The 20,839-nt window shown below is 49.7% G+C and overlaps 1 long non-coding RNA gene across 2 annotated transcripts in view; it reads left to right on the top strand.

Moving 5' to 3' along the window:
• LOC307103342 overlaps positions 1 to 20,839 on the top strand; it is a 73,795-nt gene that overhangs the window by 16,049 nt on the left and 36,907 nt on the right. The window contains exon 2 of one of the 2 annotated variants that reach the window (XR_013813807.1): positions 3,716 to 3,913. The exons of the other annotated variant lie outside the window; for it this stretch is intronic. This is a non-coding gene — a long non-coding RNA (uncharacterized lncRNA). The remainder of the gene's footprint in view (positions 1 to 3,715; positions 3,914 to 20,839) is intronic. 2 annotated transcript variants of the gene reach the window in all.

The following is a 20,839-nucleotide window of genomic DNA, read 5'->3' on the forward strand; positions in this document are numbered from 1 at the left end:
TGATTATCTTTTCATATGGGCTCTTGAGCAGGTACTGAGGATACAGTAATAAACAAAGCATTCAAGCCCCAGTTTTCATAAAACTCACAGTCCAAGAAAGAACAGATAGCAGATAATTATAACTGAATGTGAATAAAGCCCTGAGAGCCCAGAGGAGGGGTTGCACCAGCCGGGGAGTTCAGACCTAGCCTCTCAGGCAAGTGGTGCCTAGCTGAACCCTGGGACGGGTAGTAGTTCTGAAGTGCAGTGTGGGGAGGAGCGTGCCCGGCAGTGGGCACAGCTTTTGGAGAGAGTGTGGGCATTCAGGCATTGAAGGAATCACACGACTATGGGACTACCTCTGGCGTTCCCCTTCTAAGCATATGAGAGGGTTGCCCTGCCTGGCCTCCCAGTGGCTGGGTGGTTTCATAAGACTAGTTATGGCCAATGACTTGTGAAAGGAAGTGACATGTGCCCCTCCGAGGCTCCAGTGTGAAGCCTTCCACGGACATCTTCCTTCCAACAGTGACTGTGAACGTTCAAGGTGGCTGCTGCTCCAAGCCGGGGACCCTGAGTGACTCTGATGACCAGAGCCCCTGGCAACCCACAATGGCCATGTAGTGTGAGTGAGAAATACTGATATTTTAAGCTTCTGAGATTTCTAGTATGCTAGGTAACTACAGCATAACCTAACCCACATGCACTAATATAGTGACAGAGTGGGGGGTATTTCCTATAGAAAATTATTTTTAAAGTTTTAAGCAGAGAGAAACCAATTAAGATCTGTGTTTTAGAAAGACGGCCCTGGCTGCTGGGTGGGGGATCTGAAGCAGGCTCCAGTGACCCATGTGAGCCCTTAACTAGGCTTGACCGTGGGCGGTGAAAAGATGTGACTGGATCTGAGAAATCTGTGGGAGGAAGAACGGACAGGTCTTGGGAATTGGGAGGAAAGGGCAAGAGAGATGTCAGGGACGACTTCCCAGTTTCCGGGTGGAGCACCTGGTGAACGGCAGTGCCTTCTCTGAGGAGCCACTGAGGGGAGGGAGAGTTCTGGTTGGGACATTTTGGGTCTCGAGGTTGTGAGAGCTCAAGGAGGGGTATCTAGTAGTCAGTTGAATATGTGGGTCTCAACTTTGGAGAGAGGGAGAGACAGGCTGGAGGGAGAGCTGGTGGGGGGCCCGAAGCATGGAGATGGGGACTGAAGCCACCAGTGGGGAGCTTGCTCTCCTCGGGGGAGCCCAGGGTGAGCAGGGCAGAGCCCCAGGGAAGCTCCAGGGGACAAAGGAGGTGGAGAGGCACCGAGTACCCCAAGGGAAGCACGCAGCCCTTGTGGTTGAGCCGGCACTTTGGGGCAGGGACCTTGTCCGGAGGCACTCCCTGTCCAGGGTGGAGGCCTCTCTGGGCTCACCTGGCTCTCACCGCCCCCGGAGGCTCAGGGACCTGCAGCAGCTCTAATGCCTCCACAGCAAATGAGAACATCCAAGGCCACGGCAAGTTCAGCATTCAGAGCCCTCTGTTGGAAGCAGGGAAGCAGGAAAAGTGTAAAGTTTCCCGAGTTCTCTGCTGCTCGCCGTCTAAGATTCCAGACCTCTCGGAAAGTCAGGTCTTGAGATCCTGTTATTCTAAGACCCCATGACTGGGGCCCACGCTACCTTCTTCCATGGCAGAACTCAGCCTGAGTCAGCTGGTTTGGGCTTTGCTGGCTCTGTCTTGAGCTCATCTCTTGTCACGTTTCCTGGAAGAGGCAGATGCCACCTCTGCTCACTGTCACCTTCAAAGGTGCTGTGAGTCCTCTGGGGGGACATGGGTGCTCAGAGAGCCGGGCTCCAGAAGGGCCTTTGCTGCATTAGCTGCAGCCTGTTCTGAGCCCCTGACCCTGAAAGCTATCAAATCCCCTAAAGGATCTTCGCAAATCTCCGTTTTGCAGCAGCTTCCACCTCAGGGCGGCGAATGGCTGGCTAGGAGAAAAGCCTAGAATTTGACCTGAGCCTGTTTCCTGGGAAGAGGTGGCTGGGGCACCTAAGGATGAGAGCAGTGGGGCGGGCCTGGGCTCTGGACCCCGGACCCCTGACCTGTCCCGATTGTCCTTCGACTCTCCATTTGGGGCTTGGGCCATATTGATTTAGGGAACAACGATTGTAAGGCCCAGTTTCTTTTTACAAACGCCAGTGTTCCCTCCTGCAATGAATTCCAGATGGTGGGAGCTCTCGGTGAGGGAGCTGGCTCCTCCGAGGATGGCCTTCCCCCTGCAGAGTGACAGCGGGCCGCGGACGAGCCAGCAGTCTCCTGACACTCCGGCCTTTACAAGTTACTCGACCCCTTTCCAGTTTGTTTAAAACCTTTTTCTTTTTCCATGCAGATGTTCCTCCGGGTGAGCGATCTTTATAGTTTTGAAAAGATTATATCAGTTTTCCATGAGATTGTGTTACTGTGTTTCTTGGGCTCCCCCTTCTTTAATGGCACTGGAAAGGCCAATTCCTCCAGCAGACATCACTAGTGGAATGCGGAGAGGGAGGCGGGCGGCTGAGCGCTAAGCCCAGGGCTCAGAGTCCTGCAGAAGGAAAACAGACTTCCACCGGCCGCCTTCCAGAGGTGGCTGCGCTGGTCAGAGAGCTGAGAAAACTGCTGGGGCTGCGCATTTTTCGATGATTATCAAAGGTGTTAAAATAGAGACAGAGGCACATGTTTGGCCGGAAGGTGGGAGAGGCCACCGCACAGTTTTGCAGGCTTCAGCTGTCTTGAATCAAAACTATCACTTTGATACTGGAAAATTATTATGAAAATGTTAGTTTTGGGCCTTGGAGCACAAAGCAAAGATTGCTTGGAAGGCGGAGGGCTCTTCATTTAGGATTTGTGTCAGGTCCAAAAATAACCTCTCCCAACTGCTGGATTTCACCTTTATCCAGGCTTAGAGGCGGCTCCGTCCTGCCCTGGAGCTTTCTAGGGCGCTTGAGTGAGCCTGAGGCCACCTAGTGTGTCTTCTTCCAGTTCCGAAAAGATGGGAGGGGCAAGGCCAGCAAGGCTTCCTGGGTGAGAAGGATTAGCTCCAGGCTTTGGAGGAGAAACAATGTATACAAGGAGAGGAGGCAGGAAAAGGGACATTTTCCGAGGACCTAGTCTGCAGCCGGCTGTGTTACTGGTGAGGTTTAGAGTGGTTATGTCACACACGGAGGCACCTGGCGAATGAGATGAGGTTCAACCTGCATCCCTAACAATACTGGCCAAGACTAATACTGGCCAAGAGCAGAGGGGAGGCTAGAGGCCTGAGGGCCGGGTCTGCGATCTGGGCTGCAATGAGTGTGGAAGGGGCGGCAGTGACCCGGAGAGCGCCTCCAGTGCCAGCCAGTCAAGAGGACTTTGCTCTGTTAGATGCTGGGCGATTTAAACAACTGCTACTCAAATTCTAAATTAACTTTTTCAGCCCGGTTGGCGTGGCTCAGTGGTTGAGTGTCGACCTATGAACCAGGAGGTCTTGGTTCGATTCCCGATCAGGGTACATGCCCGGGTTGCGGGCTTGATCCCTAGTGTGGGGCGTGCAGGAGGCAGCTGATCAGTGATTCTTTCTCATTATTGATGTTTCTATCTCTCTCTCCCTCTCCCTTATTCTCTGAAATCAATAAAAATATATTTAAAAAAATGTTTTCCATGCCCCAAGGCCCTTTGCTGTATTTGCTTCCCGGAAACGAAGAGGAAAGAGATATAGACATTTATTGACCTACTGTGTGCTGGGCTTTAGGAAACAGAAGCAAGGAAGGTACAGAGCCTGCCCTCAAGAGGCTCACAGAGAATCAAGAGGAGGGCAGAAGCCCCAGGAGCCCAGAGCAGAGGCTGCTCACTCATCCTGCTGCGATCGGAGGCAGCTTCCGGAGGAGGACTGGATGCCTGCTCCGAGCTTTGGAGGACGAATAGGAGACGGCTGAGCTGAGTCTTCAAGGTAGCTGTGCACCAAGGAAGAGGCTGGGCGGGGCACTTCAGGCGGATGGTGCTGTTAGGGGCCAGGTTCGATGCAGGTCCACGGAGATGGGGAGAGCAGCCCCCACTGTGATGTGGCTGCTGAAAGAGCGGGGTCTGGGAGACAGCAGAGATGTTATTAGAGAAACACCGGTCACCACCCCTGCGGACTCTGAGCTGCCCAGACCACCTGAGAAGGGCTCTGTGCCCTTGCTGTGCCCTCCCTGGAGGTGGGGGGGGGGGCGGGGCTGAGGGCTTCATCCTGGCAGTGATGGTCGCAGGAGTTGGCAGTTGTGCCAGGAATTCCTCAGACTCAGGGCAGAGCGGCTACTTTGAATCCCATCAGGTGTGTTCTGGGGCAGAGAGAGCAGGGGTGCTGTGGGATGTGGCCCCAGGGAAGGCTTGGGGCCAGGAAGGGGTGATCAGCATCGTGCTCATGCTGTTTGCATGGTGGTGAGCTGTTGGCGTGGTGACTCGGACTTGCTCTCCCATGTCCTCCACTTCACTCCCAGACCTTCTGCTGGGACCTTCTGTTTGGTCCCTCGGGTCTCATACCTGTCCTCATCTGGTGTTGACTTCAGCCTCTAAAATCTCCCTTCCCCACTCCACATTTTATCTCCATCTTTGAGGCTGTCCATCGCCGTGAGGCAGGGATCTCAATAAAGTGCGCATGCTGGGGAGTGATCTGATCTAATTCTGGGTCACAGGACTTGGGGTCAAGTCACTGACTTGCTGCATGACTCATGGGAAATTCACTCACCTCTCTGGGGCTGGATTTCCTTAACTGGGTCAGGGAACTGAGGACCCCTGTCCTATCTGCCTTCCTCCCAAATGAGGACAAGGATGGTGGCGGGCACATTCTAGTTGTTAGAGGCAGCCCAGGGCCGGGAAAGGCTACGTAGATCCTGGCTTCTGGCAGTTCTTGGCCACGCCAATCCCCTCACTCTGGAGCCTCAGATGCTGTAAGTGTTTACAGGCCAGAGGTGAGGAAGTTCCATCCATGATCTCAACTTCCCACTGAAGTCAGCTTTTAAAGCAGTAAGTGTAGAATCAAGTGGGGGCCCTTTTGGAAACACTTTGGGGGCTTTCCATTGTCAGCAGACCAAGGTCTCATGTGTTGCCTGCTCTCTCTGCTCTCTGGTCACAAGGAGGAAACGAGTTGAGCACCCCGCCCCCCTGCCTCAGGGCCTTGGCACATGCTGTTCTTGTGCACAGAGCACTCACTCTGCCCCACACCCTTCCTCTGGCTTACTCCTACTCAGCATTAGGTCTCAGCTTAAATATTATTTCTTCAGAGAGGCTGCCTTCAGCCCCTGCCCTGCGGATGCTCTCTTTGCACCTAGCATATCCTTTCCAAAGCATTAACCCGGTGCATAAATTGTTTATTTATTTGTGTGGAGGTTTGTGTTGCCAGTTACCTCTACAGACTGTAAACTCTACAAAGTCAAGAAGAATGGCTGCTTTGTTCACCACTGTATTCCTGGTACCTATTCCAATGCTTCACCCACAATAAATGCCCAATAAAGTCTTTGTCCAACTGAATGCATTGAACTATCCAGTACACTTGGAGGTCATTCTAAATGTGTCCGTGTTGCTTGTAGGAAAATAGACTGGGAGAAGAGAGGCAACTTGCCCAACTTCTCATAGTTAGGGCCTCTCGTCCGGTCATTCATAAATTCTGATAGCCTGTGCTGAGAAGGGGAAGAAAAGGGAGACTAATCAGGCTGGTCCAAGAGAGGGCTGCTGTCCTACCTCTCTGGCTCTGCAGTGCCTCCACACTGGCAGACCTTGGGCTGAACTTGGTGGGCAGCCTGAAGCTCTCCTGTGTTCCTGCCGCCTACAGGTGCAACCCACATGAGCAGGTGAAAATGCAGAGGTGCTGACAGCTCTCAACCCTGCACGCCCAGGGGCATCTGGTTTGGATTTGGTCAGGGTTTTTACTAGTTGTTTTAGAGACACTTAAGCTTGCACGTTACACCTTGAGCCCACCACATGGCTCCTCCAGGGCCTCATTGAGCCACCCAGGGGCAGAGAAAGGGCATTCCATGGACCTGCCATAGAGAGAATAAGAGGTTCCCGCCAGCACCCTTTGGGGACCAGGCAATCAGCAATCACTATGCTGTGGGCCATGCCCTGCAGAGATGTGGGAGACACATGCAGAGTCTAGCCCCGAGCCGCCAGGACCTCTGTCTTTTGATCCCAATGTCCCATCCCATCATCATCTCTCTCTCTCAATGCCCCTCCATGCCCTTGACACTTGAGATGTTCACCTCCTGTGTACATACCTTATGCCTCCTGCCTTTGCTTATGAACTTGTCCCCGCCAGGATTGCCCTTGCCTGTGTGGGACAAAGAATCATAAATCCTCTTCCATCATTCTGGCCTTTGCAGCGGGGAGAACCAGGACAGGATAGAAAGGTTGATTCCAACTCCATCCAAGCAAACTCTTTCCATCAGAGTTTCCCAGGAATGGGCTGACCTGTCTCAGCTTCACCCAGGGCCTGGGACATCCTCCATTAGCAAACCCCGGGGCCAGTCCAGGTCTGCCTCCAGCTGTGGCCTTTTCTATCCCATCAGGAGTCCTTCTGCCTTGGTCTTCATTTCAGAGGCAACTTCATGCCTTATCACAGCTGCCATTTGTCCCAACTCTCATTCTTTAGGTCAGTTTTCTCTCCCTGGCACATGTTCTGGTTGTCACTGTGCCCCTGACATTGTAGTGGAAACTTTGTCTTTTCTCTGAACTCGGTTGCCTGTCGTAAGGCTGGGCTGGCCTGGCTGAACCGGAGCATGAAACACGAACTTCTGACAACCCCTGTTGGTTATAAGGGACCCTAAGTTTCTGGTGTCCCAAGGTCCTGGGATTCTAGATCTTATTTGTCTAATGTCTTGTGATTCTATTATTTGGTACTTTTAAGGATTCCAATACCCTAAGAGTGCATGACACTAGGTTTGTAGCATTCCCTGACTCTAGACTGCCCTGTGCTTGCAAGCCTCCGGTGGCCAGCCCAGGGCCTGACATCTCACAGGCATTCAAGAAATATTGCTGTATGATTCTCTGTTTCTCTTACTCTTCAATTCTACTTATTTCCACATTTCCAGGATTCCCTGAGTCTATAATTGATCATTTCACTCATCATTGACAGAGACTGGGCTTTCCACTTTGTAATCAATTGTTGCAGAGACAGCTTTTTCTGATGAGTCATTATTTTGGGAGTGGGAGGTCGAGGGGGGTGGCAGGCCACATAGATGGGCCAGCTTTCTTTCCAGCTCATTTCCTCTACTTGTGGGTGGTTGAATGGAGTCTCTTGGGTCAGCTTTCACTGGAGCAGGCTGTGTACATGATAGGGTGTGGCAGGAGTCAGCCTTTACGGCCTGACATCACATATGCACCGTCCTGCACAGCCTGTGTCTCAGCCAGGGCACAGTACAGCTTGCCAGCATGGCCTTGGGGGAGCTGTTAGGTAGTCCTCCTGCCCCCTGGGACTCTTGAAAAAGGAGATAGGAGCCTTCCAGGCCTTTAGCCCCTGAGGGGATAGAATAAAAGGGGATGGAATAAAAGGGGATGGGATAAAAGGGGATAGAATATCTGAGTGTCTGAAGACAAAAGGAATTTCACTGCTTTCTCCAGAGGAAAAGATGCAAGTGGCTTATAGTTGTCCTTTCATTCTCATGTGCTAGAGGTGAGTGCTGCCCTGGGTGGATGATGGAATTCCCTCTTCAGGTGTTAGGTGCACCTAGATTGGCTTGAGGCCAAGCATCTGAGAATGAAAGCAAGGCCCATCTCTGGTGATTAATCCCCCAGGGGCAAGAATCCTGAGGATGTTGGAGGGACCCTGCCTGATACTCATGAAAGAAGCCCTTGGGAGGAAGAGGCTAGCCTGAGAACCAGATCCATTTAGTCCTGGCCAAGCACAGGGAGGATTCAAGGTCGCCGGGAGTCCAGGTTGTTTTGGATGGGATGTTGGCCACATGACCTCAAAGCTTCCTTTCTGTTGAAGGAGACGATGGTCAGATTCAGGGTGTCAGAGTGAGAAGGGGTCTTCAAGACAACTGAGGGCTACCCCCTCATTGTTCATGTGGGGAAACTGAGGCTCCAAAGAGGAAATGTCTCACTGTGTGAGTTGATTGCTGAGCCGAGACAAGATACCCATGGTTTTGTCTCCGATCACTGTGAGCTTTTTTAAAATTAACAACAGATCAAGGTCAGCCATGTGACTTTCTTAGCCCTGGAAGAGTGACGATAAGCAACAAAGCTTTAGGGCAAGGAGGACCTGGGTTCAAGGACCAGCTAGACCATTTAGGTGGTTGGACTTGGGCAAGTGAATCACCCCAAGCCTCAGTTTCTTCTGTACAAAGTGATAGCAATAAGAGCCACCCCAGAAGCTTCCATGCCCCCACTTCTCAAACTTTTGGTGGTAAAACACTACTTGTTATCTGCAATCTTTTGCTGACCAGTAATACTTTTGTGAACGACAATAAATCTTGTCACGGCAATGCCACCTATTGATAAACATTTCTAATAGCTTTCTTTCAATTTCTGAAAACTCATCAGAAACTGGTAACCAAACAGCCAGGGCCTGCTGGTACCAGGCCTAGGAGCGCACTTGGAGGGCAACTGATATTGCTGTGTGTACTCAAGAATGTCTTGAGTAAGTTCACGGTGGAGGAATGAATCAGCAGGAATCACAACATTATCATGTGCTAAGCACCTGCCCCATGCCTGGTGGGCTACCCACATTATTTTGTGTGAAATCCCGTCCGCCTGCCTGGGTGGCATGATGACCTCATTCCGCAGGCTTCTCTCAGTTTCCAGGTTCCTTCTCCCAAGAGAAAGGATGATGATCACAACGGAGTTGGCCTTGCAAGGGTTATTCGGGTTGACAGAATGAACATTTCCTGTTGCTGTTTAGGAAAATGCCTCCTTGGCCCTGGTGAGAAGTTGTGGTTCCCACCCAGAGCACATGGCACGGGCTGGGCACCACCCCAGCTCCTCAAGTTAGGGGATCTGGCCTGCAAGAGGCTCCCTGGCACTTAACCCTTGGGCGATTGGGCACAAGACTCTTTAGGTTGGCAGGAGAAACAAACCTGGGCTTTGCTCTGCCATTCTGCGTGCACACTGGAGAGGAGATTTATGGTGGCAATCTGGGGGAAGGGATAGTTTATCTTCTAAAGGAAAACTTTGGGAAGCCTCTGCTTGGGTCCCAGACCTCACAAGGATCTAATTAAAGGCCTATTAGTCAAACTAATTCCCGACATGACATCGGTTTGCATTAGACAAACATCTTTGACTTTTCAAACGCTCTCTTGGGAGCCAGGACTTGATCGTGTGACATCTATTGATACATAATCGGGGAAATGGCTGACAAGAAATTGGGCTGTCTGATGCCAGGGGTGGGGGGTGGGGGGTGAGTGCTGGAAAATCATGAGGCTGGTTTTATTTGTTTGGCAGGTGTTCAGCTCATGAACCCCGTGGGGCTCCATTTCTCTGCAAGGTGATCCCTCTCCTTTGTTTGTTGATTAAGTAAATGATTAAAGGCCTAATAAGGCCCTTGCCGGTTGTCTGTGCCAGGCTATAGGCTGCTGGTCTCTGTGTCTCTGTGACCAGACCAGGACCCAGCACATAGTAGGTGTTCAGGAGTGGGGCAGAAGGAAAGGCTCCATGACAGCAGCCCAGCCCACAAGCGAATAACACAGTCTCCGCTCTTGAGGAGAGCAGAGGCCAGTGGGTGGGCGTGCACATGAACAGCGAGCGACACGGTGACCCAGCGCTGTGGCCGGACAAGCATGGGCTGTGGAGGGAGTATCGACGTGTGTATGTTTCCAGTGGCAGAGGCTGTGCCTCACGCAGTGCTGTGACTTAAATGTGTCTGCTTCAAGCGCCACACTCAGCCATTTACACCTTCTCGTTGGCCATCTCCCCTTCCCACAATAATACTCACTTGTGTGTGAGGCTATGGGTCAGAGTCGGGCCCAGGATCAGTGTATAAAAGGGTTAGGATTCAGGCTGCATCGAGGCCTCGTCTGAGTTGGGCCTAGGCCTTAATCTATAACTAGGTTCAGGGCTCGGTTAGCTATCCAAGATCAGGGCTGAGTCAATAGGAGGATCAGGGCTCAGACAGGTCAGTGTCAGGCTCGGTCAGTAGCCGGGCTCAGGACTCACACATTTGTCAGGGTCAGGCCACAGTCTGCTTTCCCTGTGGAAAGTTCTTGGAGGACGGAATCAGTTCTTAACCATCTCTCTTCTCCTAATCTTGTTGCACAGGGAGTTCTCAGACGGTGTTTATGAAACAAACTCTGCTGATTTGAATCAAGAATGATCACAGTCTTTGCAAGATTGTCCTGTGGCAAAGAAAACAGGCAAAAGGCATTTTCTGAGGGACCCCATAAGGAGTGCTGCTCCATAGTCTTTATAGGTAGTGAGCTTCTCATTCCGGGAGGTGTGCAAGCTGAGGGAACAGGGGATTGTTGCCCCAGCGGGGGATGAGCCACAGTTTAGACATTTAGTCTGTGGGCATCCCAATTCAGAACACCAACCATTACGACAAAGATTCTGCACAAACAGCAGCTGCCCAATCCACAGCCAGGGCCAGTCCCAGGCTTCCGATGTTCCCCATGTCTTCAGCTCACGGGGTCAGCCTCATCCATCAGCAACGCTGCCTGTCATCAGCCCTCTGACAGGCCTCTGGCCACCAGGGTCTGCTGCTTGGTGAAAGCCCTTATTAAAATTAATCTCATTTTTACGACGGCACCATCTATCTTCTGTCCAGTGGGGACTCAGGGGTCACTGTATTTTTGTTTACTGTCAGCCTACTTCCTTTGGCCATAAATTGCTTTCCTTCCCAGCTGAGCTGGAGCCCTAGAGAACAACCCATTTTTTTTTAAAGTCAGCCCAGCTTGCGTTGCCTCATTTCTCTGGCCTCTGCTGCTGCCCTCCATCTGCTCTCAATTTGGGGAGTCTGGTGATTTCAGTTTTTCCTGTCTCTAGGTGGCAGCCACCCACACTCTGTCCTCTGTTCCTCTCTCCTTCCAGGCTAGAGAGTCCAGTTGTTATGAAAGTTCTCGAGATATGTACTGAGCATCTGTCATGGCCAAGCATTGTGCTAAGGTCACCAGAGAGCACATTCCAGCAGGAGAGATGGAGAGGATACACATATAGTGCTGCTGTTCCTTCCACCTAGAGTACTCTTTTCCCCAGAGAACTCCTATTCATCCTTCAAAACCCAACTCCAATTGTGCCTGCTCTGAGAAGCCTTTCCTGATCTTTCTCCAAGACTGAGTTACATGCCATGTCCTCTGTGTTTCCACAGAGGATTTTTTTTTTTTACTACCACATTTCCATGCTGTCTTGTAATCAGCTGTTTATGTAGTGTTCCTTGAAAGTGGAGAACATTTCTCTATTAGCTTGTTAGGGATGCCATGACAAAGTACCACAAACTGGGCGGCTTGAAACAGCAGAGATTTATTCTGTCAACATTTCTGGAGCCTGGGAAGTCTGAAAGGAAGGTGTTGGCGGGTCATGCTCCTTCTGAAGCTCTGGGAGAAGATCCTTCCTGGCCTCTTCCAGCTTCTGGGAGCCCCAGGCGTTCCTCGGCTGTGGCAGCGTCACTCCAGTGTCTGCTTCTGCTGTCACATGACACTCTTGTGTGTCTGTGTCTCCTCTTCTTATTGGGACACCAGTCATATTGGATTAAGGGGTCCACCCTCGTCCATCATGACCTCATCTCAGCTTATCTAATTACATCTGCACTGACTCCATTTCCACAGAAGGTCATGTTCTGAGGTGCTGCTGGTTAGGACTTCAAGTCATCTTGTTGGGGGGGACACAATTCAGCCTCACAACAATCTCTCTTATTCATTATATTCCAGACATCAAGTACAACCTGTAGCATGTAGTAGGTGCTCAGGAGATTATGTCAAATAAGTTAACACTTTCTTGAACAAATATATAAAACTAGAGGCCTGATGCACGAAATTCGTGCAAGAGTAAGCCTTCCTTCCCCTGGCTGCCGGCACTGGCTTCCCTCTGGCACCCGGGACCCGGGCTTCCCTCACAGCCCCAGCTTCGTCTGGAAGGTCGTCTGGAAGGACATCCAGAAGGATGTCTGGTCTAATTAGCATATTATGCTTTTATTATTATAGATTCAAGGTAGCAAAATACGGAAGCCCTAGAGCAGTGATGGGCAACCTTTTGAGCTTGGTGTGTCAAACTTTGCCAAAAAACTGAGCATAACTCAGGTAGTGTGTCACTTTGAGGAAAAAACTAACTCCAAGACTCTAGTCGCAAATGTTTCATCCTCAGGAGCAGCAAATGTTTCATCCTTGGCATGCGGCCGCGTGTCATCAGAAATGGCTACGCGTGTCAGTGCTGACATGCGTGTCATAGGTTTGCCATCACTGCCCTACAGAGAGAGATAAGTGAGTGTTCTATGCACCAGGGGGAAGAGAAACTAATTCCACCTTCTGGGAGGCACTTGAAGAATAACTAGAAGTTCAAATGATGGACAAGTTGGGTGAAGGCAGTAAAGGAGCAAAGTCATGGACACAAAGTAAGGACTAGTCACATTGACCTTTGGGCCAAACACACCTTGGAAGATAGACTTGTTTTGCAGTCACATGGCTAGGAAATGGCAGAACCAGCAATAAAATCCTGATCTCTCCATTTCTAGTCTGGTTTTCTCCATTTTTGTGTTTCTCTTTTGCATTAAAAATTGAGTTCCCTCTGAAAGATCTGTGTCTCCTTTCTTTTCTTTTTTTAAAAATATATTTTATTGATTTTTTTACAGAGAGGAAGGGAGAGGGATAGAGAGTTAGAAACATTGATCAGCTACCTCCTGCACACCTCTTACTGGGGATGTGCTCTTGACCGGAATCGAACCTGGGACCTTTCAGTCCGCAGGCTGACGCTCTATCCATTGAGCCAAACTGGTTAGGGCTGTGTCTCCTTTCTTGAGAAGATCTTACTTGTCTCAAATAGGCAAATCACTGATGATTCTCTCTGAGACTTGTCTCGTTCGTGTTCTCATTGTGGGTCTGTGGGCCTGTGTTAATTTCCCCTTTGGAAACCCACTTTTCAGATTGGCATGTGGAGGCACAGAGTGAGTGCTTCTGTGCCCAGTCCCTTCAGGACACTATGGAGTAAAAGGAGCAGGATATGGAGAGCTGCTACTCACCTGCTCCCCCAAAGTGCCTCCCATTCAACAATTCCTCCAGCATTTTTTTAAAAGCATGTATCCATGGGACTATGGCAGGCATAGAAAAATCACCTATTCACCTCTTTCTCAGGACGGTCTTGCGAGTAATACACTCCACTGGTGCAGCACATCAGTGCGAGTTGGGGAAGAGCTGGGTCAGGAGTAGGGGTTAGGGACATGGGCTCCAAAGACAGACATCCCGGGCTTGTATCTTGGCTCTCCATTTACTAGCCGAGGCCTGTGCCTCAGTTTCACCATCTGTGACAATATGGCAGTACCCACCCCGTGGGGATTTTTGTGAGCATTAAATGAGTTTGGATATGTAAAGTGCTCAGAGCAGTGCCTGCCACGTAACAATAGCAGTGGCAGCTGCTATTATTATTATTGCGTTGAATTGAGCTTCATATGTAACACGAAGAGAGAATGGGTTGGAAGGTTCGGGTCTGGAACATGTATCTAAGATCGTGATAACTTTGGCTGGAGACCCTTAGAACCTGTAGCCTCCTCTCAGCATCACTGCCATCACATGGGAAGGCTGCTTCCTGATCCAAGGGGCTGTGACGAAAGAGTGAGGGGACAGGGTTTCAAAGCAGAATCTTTGTGAACAGAGGCGGTGAGGCAGCCGGGTGGGGCCCTTGGATCTGGGAGGAAACCAGAGGTTTTGGAAGCAAGCACTGAGCCGAGTGAGACTACAAAAAGGCATCAGTTTGTGCCTACTCTCTGTATTTATTTCAGTCTTGCTCTTTTTTTTTTTTTATCATTGTCTAAAGTTTTACATATGTCTTCTTTTTCCCCAATTGACCCCCCCCCCCCAACTTCCCCAGCCATTCCCATCCCAGGCAATTGCTCATCTTTTTAAATCTTGCTTTATATAATCTTATAACCGAGTTTAATGTAATCTTTTAAAATTTACTGTTACCAGTATTTGATTATACAAAATGGACAGTAACTCAATCTGGGAAACATCAGAAGATTCTCTGAGGATAGCTTCTTCCTTGCCATCCTCTCTGTGAAATCACTTGCCAGTTACCTGATCCTCTTCCCTTCGTCACATCTGTCTCCTTTCTTCATCCATGCTTCCCCGGCCTTGTCTACCTGAGCCTCCCTCACCTGGCTCCTGCAGCAGCGCCCCTGGCCCGGGGCGAGTGGGCAGGTCGGCCTTCACCCGCTCCTCCCCATGCTGAACCTCTCTGCCACTGCAGAGCTGGGTTCGTGGAGATTGGCATCCGAGGCCCCCCAGGATTTGGCTTCAATCTCTCTTTCCAAACCTCTTTCCCACCCCTGCCTCAAACATATTCTTTCCTCTTGCCAAAATGGACAGCTTGTATGGGGAAAGAAAGGAAAAACCATTAGGCCCTGAATACAAAACCACAGTTAAAAAAAATGTTCGTGTGTCTCTAAAGTGTGTGATTCTTTTTCTCACCATGTTTCCTGAAATGACTTCCCAGCTGTCTGCCCATTCTATTGACTGAATTCCTCCCCTCATCCCACCAGTTGTCCCAGCTCAGCTTAGCCGGTGTTCCACCTCCCCAGCCTTGCCAGAGGAATTTATGTCTACTCAGAGTTTCTGCAGCTCCTTATTTTTCCATTTCTTTGGACTTCCATCATTTTCTGCCTTGCATTATATTTATTTCTTGTGTATCTCCTCCACCAAGCTCTGAATTCCTTGAAGGAGTAAGCTACTTGTCATTAATTAATTAATTAGTTAGGTAGCTAATTAATTAATTAATTAATTCCACGGAATGTCCAAAATGCCAGGTCTTTTCCTAGGCTGTGACAAGACCAAGACAAATAAGGCAGGTCTTTGCCTTCAAAGAGTTTGACTCTCATTAAAAAGTTAAATTGAAAAACCCAGTGATTCTTAGCTTTTTGGGACCCTTGACCCCTGAGAGTGAATGCTGTCATTCACCAGCGAGAGTGTGCACAGAATATTGTCTGACACGCAGGGTGCTTCCGGAAGCCACCGGGCAGTTTCAGGAGCTCTGGATCTAAGGGAAGAGAGATGAACAGAGCCCTTACTATGTGCAGTTCTTGCAGAAGGGACTTCACCCGTACCATCTCTCAATCACTGCACCCCCAACCTCCCCCGCTGCCTAGCACAGGCCGGCTCAGCCACGGCTCAGGATGAGCCAACAGGTGCTGTCTGGGGGCACGGCTCCCTCGCCAGAGCCTTGGGCTGCTGAGGGGACACTCAGGGCTTCTCTTCCCCGCGCTGCCAAGGGGCAGAGGGGTGGAGCGGAGGCTGTTCTCAAAGGCAATGGTTTTGTGTTTTTCTAAGAACCCGTTTCCTATTTTAGGACTTGTCACCGGAACAGGATGGCCTCTGGCCAGGCAGCCTCGCTGCGGGGAGGTGACTGTACTTGGGAGTGAAAATGTCACAGGCTTATTGCAGGCGAGCCTGTCTGGGTCTCCCTGACATTTATGCCAGTGCCTGCTCCTTACATTTGCAGCACGGGAGCAAGGGGAGCGGGTGAGAGAAATCGCTCGGCTGGCCTTTCCAGAGCCGAGGAAATGAGGAGAAGGACCGGCTCGGAGAATGGGAAGGAGAGGGCTGTCAGGTGGGCTCCTCGCTGCAGCCCAGACACAGGAGCCTGGCCTTTGAATGTGGCCATCTTGGTGCATGTTGGCATGGAAGAACAATCTAGAAGATTCTTTGCCCTTTCTTCTCCTTCCAGCAGAAGATTTGTGGTATCTGGAGAAAAAAAAAAAAGAAAGGAAAACTATTAGGTCTTGAATAAAACCACAGGACTTTTTTAAAAAGGGTTTATTTTTCTGCAAAGTTTGTTTTTCTTCCAATGGGAGCCAAGACGCCCTCTAACGCCGGCCTCTGCTGGCGCTGGGCGCAGTGGGGAGATGGCTGTGTGTGGAAGGAGTTTGCTGATGGGGACTGGCAGGCCCACGTGGAAGGGGGTCTGACTCAAACGTCTTCCTGAGAGTGGCTCACGCGGCAGCAGGAGGTCTTGTCTGAGAAGCAGGGACCAGGAGGACATTGGGGCAACATGTTGCCCATCTCACTGGAAAGAGAGCTTTCCAGACTTCGGGCCCAAAATGATGGCTACTAGTTTCCGAGTACCTGCTACATTCCAAGCACCTCGCGAGGAACTTTCTACTTGTATCATTTGCTCCTCCCACAAACCTGTGAAGGTGTTCCTACGATTACCATTTTACATATGGGGAAACTGAGGCTAGAGACTATAACTAATGATCCCACAGCAAGTAAGTAGTGTACAGCTGGGATTTGAACTGAGGTTTAGTATGATTCCCATGTCTTTGCTCTGAAGTTCTATGTTATCTAGTGTCTCTTAAGTGACCTTGGGCAAATTATTTAATCTATCTGTGCCTCAGTTTTCCAATCTACAGAATGGGAATAATGAAATTTTTTGAGGCTACAATGAGAAGATGAGTGTAACACACTTGCAGTAATGCCTTACACATAGTTACTATGTGTTTGCTACAATAATAGGAATGATTACTGTTCCATGTTCACAGGCTTGTGCTTGGGGGACAGGAAGAGGAAGGAGGTTGGCCCCTTTCCTCAGGGGGTGCACTGTCTGGTGAGGTCCTGGGTGCCAAGGACTCCATGATGGAGATGTTTGGTCATGAACTTCATTCACAGATGGGGATTGCCTGCCCACCTGCCTAGTATGGGCCAGGCCTCTATCATTGCTGGGTTCACAAGGAAGGGTCAAATATAGTCACTGTTCTGGGGGAGCACACAGCTCGTTGGGGAGAACAGGTGGATCAGCAGATGATGAAACGCAGCGTGGTCAGCCCTGTGTAGAAGGACCACACTGTGGCTGTCAGGCCCGCCCTCATGTGCACACCGCATTCTGCCTCAGCTGGCTGAGGCTGCCTCCTGTTCCTAGAGTACCCCTCTGCCTCCGTGTGTGGTGAACCCCTCCATCCCTGGCTGACCATCGCCTCCAAGGAGGCTCTGTCCTTCCCGACTCACTGCCCCCTCCGGGGGCTGAGGACTTGCTTCTGCTCTCTGTGCTCCTCCTGCTCCTCCTCGCCAGCCAGAACCTTCATCGCACCCTTGCTCACATCTGCTTCTGGGTTGTTCCCCTCATGGTGGGGACTCCAATCCTCACACTCAGGGAGTCTTCGCTGAAATTCTAGGCCTCTAATATTTCCCCCCTGAAAGGAGGTTTGCCTTTTTGCCGGCCATGCCAAAAGAATCTCCAGAATGGTGTGACTTGTGGCTTTGGTGGGAGGGAGGAGGGATGAGCTGGTGGGTGGGTAAGGCTCTTTGGCCATGGCTGCGGTAGCAAGCCTGGCCACGGAGCACATTCTTTGGAAGTAGACAAATGCTGTCAGAGACCAAGCTCGTCGACACTTTCATTGATGCCCTTGAGTGACATATTGAAATGAATCTGTTTCCACATGTGTGAAAGGGACAGCAGCAGTATCCACTTCAGAAGCTTGTCAGGAAGTTAAATGAGATAATAAATGCAAAGCACTTAGCACATGGTGTCTGGCACAGGGTCAGAGCCCAAGAAATATCAGTGTCAGTGTCATTTCCATAGCGATGATGACAATGGCCAACAAATATTGGTGGAATTGACCCATGGCAGCAGTCAACGGGTTTATCTCTTTAAGACTGATTCCCTCTAGAAGTGCTAAGAGAGCCCCTGAGACGCCAGTGGCTCTTTGCTGGAGAAAACAGAAAAGCGTGTCACTATGTAATAGTCATATTTTAAATGTCCCAGCCCCTGTGTGTGGCTCCTCTTCCGAGAAGCTTTCCGGGATCAGCCACTGGGCTGTTCTCTCTCCTCTTTGAGCTCTCATGGCACGTAGCATCCGGGCTGCCCATTTAGCACTTGATTACAGACTGTCTGGTTTGCTCTCTAATTGCTTTCTCTGTGTATGGGCTTGTCTGCCCAGCTAAATCACAAGATCTGTGAGAATAATGATTGCATCTCATTTATATCTCTCAAAATACCTCTCTCTCTACTTTCTATGTAGTAGAAATTTAATCAGTGATATGCTGATCTGACCTGCCTCAAAACATCTGGTGTTTTACCTGTCCTAAGAGAACCACTAAAAGTAGAAACATGGATAAAAGACAGAATTCACAGAAACAGAAATGTAAATGACCTAGAAATTAAAAAAAAAAAAGTTGAATCTGGCTTATTAGAAATCAAAGAAATGTAAATGAAATTGAGATCCAATTTTCCTTATTATAGGCACTCATTTAAAAATTATAAAAGTGCTGGCGAGGTAGGTGAGGGGGCTCCCACAAATGTTGCTGGTGGAAGGGTTAATGTATGGTCTATGTGACAATTTGCAGTAACAGCAAGTGTCTAAAAAGCGCATACCCTCTGTACTCGGTAATTACACTTCTAGTAAAACCTTTCTCAGGAAATACTGAGAGATACAGACAAAGACTTAAGGATAAAGGTCATCATCACACTGTTATTTTTAACTAGAGACCCGGTGCACAAAATTTGTGTCCTTCAGCCCAGCCTGCACCCTCTCCAATCTGGGACCTCTCAAGGGATGTCCGACTGCCCGTTTAGGCCCGATCCCAGTAGGATCGGGCCTAAACGGGCAGTCGGACATCCCTCTCACAATCCAGGACTGCTGGCTCCCAACTGCTCGCCTGCCTGCCTTCCTGATTGCCTCTAACCACTTCTGCCTGCCAGCCTGATCACCCCCTAACCACTCCCCTGCCAGCCTGATTGATGCCTAACTGCTCCCCTGCCAGCCTGTTTGCCCCTAACTGCCCTCCCCTGCAGGCCTGGTCACCCCTAACTGCCCTCCCCTGCAGGCCTGGTCCCCCCAACTGCTCTTCCCTGCAGGCCTGGGTCCCCCCGCAACTGCCCTTCCCTGCAGGCCCAGTCGCCCACAACTTCCCTTCTCTGCCAGCCTGGTCACCCCTAACTGCCCTCCCCTGCAGGCTTGATCACCCCCAACTGCCCTCCCTTGCAGGCCTGGTCCCTCCCAACTGCCCTCCCCTGCTGGCCATCTTGTGGTGGCCATCTTGTGTCCACATGGGGGCAGCCATCTTGTGTATTGGAGTGATGGTCAATTTGCATATTTTTCTTTTATTAGATAGGATAGAGGACCGGTGCATGGGTGGGGGCCGGCTGGTTTTCCCTGAAGGGTGTCCCTGATCAGGGTGGGGGTTCCCCTGGGACGTGGGGCGGCCTGGGTGAGGGGCCTGTGGTGGTTTGCAGGCTAGTCATGCTCCCCAGCAACCCAAGTGGAGGCCCTGGTATCTGAGATTTATTTATCTTCTATAATTGAAACTTTGTAGCCTTGCGTGGAGCCAAGCCTCCTGCTTGCTCCGTGGCCACAGCCATTTTTGTTGGGATTTATTTATCTTCTATAATTGAAACTTTGTAGCCTTAAGCGGAGGCCAAGGCAGGCCAGGGCTGCAGAAGCTTGGCTTCCTCCATAGCCGGGGGCAACTCAAGCCTCCTGCTCTCTCCAGCTCCATGGCTGCCGCCATTTTTGTTGGGATTTATTTATCTTCTATAATTGATTTATAATTTATTTATCTTCTATAATTTTGTAGCCTTGAGTGGAGGCCTAGGCCGGTCAGGGCAGGTGGAAAGCTTGGCTTCCTCCATTGCCGGGGAAACCCAAGCCTCCTGCTCTCTCTGTGGCTGCAGCCATCTTGGTTGGGTTAATTTGCATACTCACTCCTGATTGGCTGATGGGCGTGGCCTGTGGGTGTAGCGGAGGTATGGTCAATTTGCATATTACTCTTTTATTAGATAGGATTAGAGGCCCGATGCATGAAATTTGTGCAAGAGTAGGCCTTCCTTCCCCTGGCTGCCGGCACCAGCCTCCCTCTGGCACCCAGGACCCGGGATTCCCTCCAGCCCTGGCTTTGTCTGGAAGGACATCTGGAATGATGTCCTGTCTACTTAGCATATTACCCTTTTATTATTATAGATAATATAGTGAATTTTGAAAGATGGGCTAAGTACATTATGGCATGAGGGAGAATTGGTGCGGTAAGATGATGTTTTTCTTTGAAAAGATGTCAACTCTTTCTCATGATAAAAGCAATAAAAATTAAAATAAGAGATTATGTTTATAAATATAAAGAGAATAAAAAATTTGATAAAATGCAACCTAGAAGAGCTGACATTTTAATATACCACTGGGATAGTTATCAATGACAATTTTACAAAAGCAAAATTTTTAAAATTTTATACAAATTAAAGAAATGCACATACCTAGAAATTGTACCTCCAGGAACCTAATCATAGATACACACACACATATATGCACAGATATATGCACAAGGTTACTTATTGTGGCATTGTTTGTAATAGCAAAAACAAAATGGATACAACAAAATGCAAATCAGTAGGAGATTAAGAATGAGGTACATCTTACTTTTAAAATTATGTTTTTGAAGAATTTTGAATGACATGGCAAAATCCTTATGGAATAACATTAAGAGAAAAAATCCAAAATTGCATATTAGTTATGATTTCAGATTTGTGAAAACAAACCACAGACCAGCAAACCACACTTGCATGGGATGGAGGGACTGGGAAAGTGGCTATGCAGTGTTGATTTCAGTAGTTTCTGAGTGGTGGGGGAGTGGGTGATTTAAAAATGCTCCTTTTGTACTCTTCTGTATTTTATGAATTTTATACAACGAGTTGCATTGCTTTTACAAAAGAAAGGAGAAAAAAGAAACATTTCAAGAAGGAAACAGAACAAACGACACCCTTCAATGGCTCTTCACGGATAAAT

The sequence above is a fragment of the Cnephaeus nilssonii genome, assembly GCF_951640355.1.
Source record: "Cnephaeus nilssonii genome assembly, chromosome: 7".
In the NCBI taxonomy this organism is placed as follows: Eukaryota; Metazoa; Chordata; class Mammalia; order Chiroptera; family Vespertilionidae; genus Cnephaeus; species Cnephaeus nilssonii.